Here is a 3,751-nt window from a genome sequence, read left to right as displayed (position 1 = left end):
ATTCCTTTTCTACAAGGAGATTGCTTAAGGGCTTTGCTATTTTTGAAAAATCCTTAATAAACCTTCTGTAAAAACCTGCATGCCCTAAAAAGCTCCTAATTGCCTTGACATCACCGGGTGGAGGAAGTTTTTCAATAATTTCCACTTTAGCTCTGTCCACCTCAATACCCTGGTTAGAAACCTTATAACCAAGGACTATTCCTCCTGTCACCATGAAGTGACATTTTTCCCATTTCAAAACCAGATTGGTCTCTTGACATCTCTTCAATACCAGGGCTAGGTGATGTAGGCAACTAGGAAAAGAATCTCCAAATACTGAAAAATCATCCATAAAAACTTCAATGAATTTCTCTATCATGTCTGAGAAGATAGAAAGCATGCAGCGTTGGAACGTTGCAGGTGCATTACATAGCCCAAATGGCATGCGCCTATAAGCAAACACTCCATATGGGCATGTGAAGGAGGTTTTCTCTTGGTCTCTAGGATCAACCACTATTTGGTTATATCCTGAATAGCCATCCAGAAAACAATAAAATGCATGGCCTGCAAGTCGTTCCAACATCTGGTCCATGAATGGAAGCAGGAAATGATCTTTTCGTGTAGCTTTATTGAGTTTTCTGTAGTCTATGCACATCCGCCATCCAGTGACGGTCCTTGTAGGAATTAATTCGTTCCTCTCATTCGGAACTACAGCTATTCCTCCCTTCTTTGGGATAACATGTACAGGGCTGACCCATGGGCTATCTGAGATAGGGTATATCACCCCTCCCTGCCACAACTTCATAACCTCTTTCTGCACCACCTCTTTCATAATTGGGTTCAGCCTCCTTTGAGATTGAATGGATGGTTTGGCATCTTCTTCTAGCAGTATCTTGTGCATGCATATAGCTGAGCTTATTCCTTTCAGGTCAGCAAGAGTCCATCCAATGGCATCCTTATGCCTCCGCAGTACTTGGAGTAGTTCATCCTCTTGATCCTGGTTGAGGGATGAGCTTATGATTACTGGGTAACTTCCATTTTTCCCCAAATATGCATATTTGAGAGTAGGTGGCAGTGCTTTGAGCTCAAGCTTTAGTGCCTCTGACTTTTGATTTTCCACCTTGGGCACTTCTTGTGTATGAATTTCTGTTGCTGTAACCTCTTCACTTGATTCATATTCCTCCCCTACTACCCTCTCTGGCTCTTCAGGTTCTTCTTCCTCAAAGTCCTCGTGTACTTCTTCCTCAAGTGCATCTAACCTCATGCATTCCCCGAATTGCTCTGGTGGGTAACTCATGGCCTTGAATACGTTGAAGGTCATCTCTTCATTGTGTAGTCTCAAGGTGAGGTCACCTTTTTGGATGTCAATGACGGCTCCTGCAGTGGCCAAGAAGGGCCTTCCTAGGATAATGGAGGCCTTGGGTTCCTCTTGCATATCTAGGACTACAAAATCTGTTGGGAATATGAACTCTCCCACCTTCACCAACAAATCTTCTACTATGCCGTGAGGGAACTTGAATGATCGGTCTGCCAGTTGTAGGGCCATCTTTGTTGGCTTAGCCTCTTCGATCTTCATTTTCCTCATCATAGCTACTGACATCAAATTAATGCTGGCTCCTAGGTCACAAAGAGCCTTCTCTACCGTGATCTCACCTATGACACAGGGGATCTGAAAACTCCCTGGATCCTTCAATTTCTGGGGTAATTTGTGCTGAATGATAGCACTGCATTCTTCGGTCAGTATTACAGTTTCGTTGTTCTTCCAGCTTCTCTTCTCAGTCATAAGTTCTTTTAAGAACTTGGCATAGAGAGGCATTTGTTCTATTGCTTCAGCAAAGGGTATGTTGATTTGTAGCTTTTTGAAGATTTCTAAAAATCTCAAAAACAGGTTGTCGTCCCCCTTTTTCTTCAATTGCTGAGGGTATGGAACTCTCAGGACATCCGGTTTCAGCTTCCCTTCTTCTTGTTGACTTTTAGAAGTTGGGCTTTGGTCTCCATCTTGCTTTTCTCCTTCCTCAATTGACTCTTCTTCTAGTTTCTTCTGGTTAAATCCCTTCAGCTCTTTCCCACTCCTAAGAGTGATAGCTTGACACTCCTCCTTTTTTACTTCTGTTGTTGCTAGAAGTCTGATTGAATAGGTAACCAACTTGTGTTTCAAGCTTCTCAATGGCAGCATCTTGGTTCTGCATATTTGACTGCACTTCCTCTCGGAATGCTTTACTATCTTGGATGTCTCTGCATATGCTCTCAAGCAGGGTTTCAATCTTAGAGATTCTGTCATCAAATGATGGTATGTTGGGGTGGAGGTAGAAGAGTGAGATGTATTGATGTGGTTTTGTGGATATGTCCTCTGTGTGAATTGTTGGAGAGCTGTGTTGTTGTTGGAGTTGTGACGTCTCTGATCTTGGCCTTTGTCTTGTTGATTACCCCACCCAAAGTTTGGGTGATTCCTCCATCCAGAGTTGTAGGTCTTGGAGTATGGATCATGGTTGTGTCTATGTGAATTCCCAATGTAGTTGGCTTGCTCCTGAGTGCCTTCTTCCTCTTCACTTGCTTCCTATTGAGTTGAAGTGGTGATCGCTGCTACTTGACTTCTCTCCATCTTCTTGGTGAGGTCAGCTAGCTGCTTGGTGATGAGCTTATTTTGAGCCAGCAGAGCATCTACATTGTTCAGCTCTATTACCCCTCTAGTGTTCCCTCTTTCGGAAGAATAGAAGTAGTCATTCTCAGCTACAGTTTCAATGACATCTATGCTTCCTCAATGGTCTTCTTCTTGTTCAAAGAACCTCCGGATGAATGGTCTACAACCTTCTTTGATTCATATGACAGTCCTTCATAGAAGATGTGCAGCTGCACCTATTCATTGAACATATCAGATGGACATCTCCTTGTTAGGTCTTTAAACCTCTCCCATACTTCATATAGAGTCTCACCATCTTGTTGCCTGAAATTTTGGACCTCAGCTCTCAGCTGATTGACTCGTTGAGGGGGGTAAAATCTTGCTAAGAATTTGTTCATAACATCATCCCAAGTTGTCAAGCTCTCCTTTGGAAAAGACTCCAACCACTTGGTTGCCTTGTCTCTAAGAGAGAATGGGAACAACAACAGTCTATAGGCATCAGGTTGAACGCCATTGGACTTCACTGTGTCATATATTCTCAGGAAGGTGTTTAAGTGTTGGTTAGGGTCTTCTTGAACACCTCCTCCGAATGAGCAATTGTTCTGAACGAGGGTGATGAGCTGTGGCTTTAGTTCAAAGTTGTTGGCATGGATGGTTGGTTTTTGGATGCTACTTCTGCAATTCCCTGGGTTTGGGTTGATGTAAGAGCCCAAGACTCCTCTATCTTCCCCACCAGGATTTGCTCTACCTCCTTGGTGCGCGAAATTGTGAACATTACTTTTTCACAACTCTCATAATCCCCGGTAATGGCTCCAAAAACTTGGTAGCTCAATACCATGGCATTACACAACTTCGCACAACTAACCAGCAAGTGCACTGGGTCGTCCAAGTAATAAACCTTACGTGAGTAAGGGTCGATCCCACGGAGATTGTTAGTATTGAAGCAAGCTATGGTCATCTTGTAAATCTTAGTCAGGCAAACTCAAATGGATATAGTGATGAACGAAAATAACACAAAGGTAAAGATAGAGATACTTATGTAATTCATTGGTAGGAACTTCAGATAAGCGTATGAAGACGCCTTCCCTTTCGTCTCCCTGCTTTCCTACTGCCTTCATCCAATTCTTCTTACTCCTTTCCATGGCAAGCTCG

This window comes from Arachis duranensis, chromosome 2 (genome assembly GCF_000817695.3).
Source record: "Arachis duranensis cultivar V14167 chromosome 2, aradu.V14167.gnm2.J7QH, whole genome shotgun sequence".
NCBI lineage: Eukaryota > Viridiplantae > Streptophyta > Magnoliopsida > Fabales > Fabaceae > Arachis > Arachis duranensis.
Note: the sequence above shows the minus strand (reverse complement) of the source record.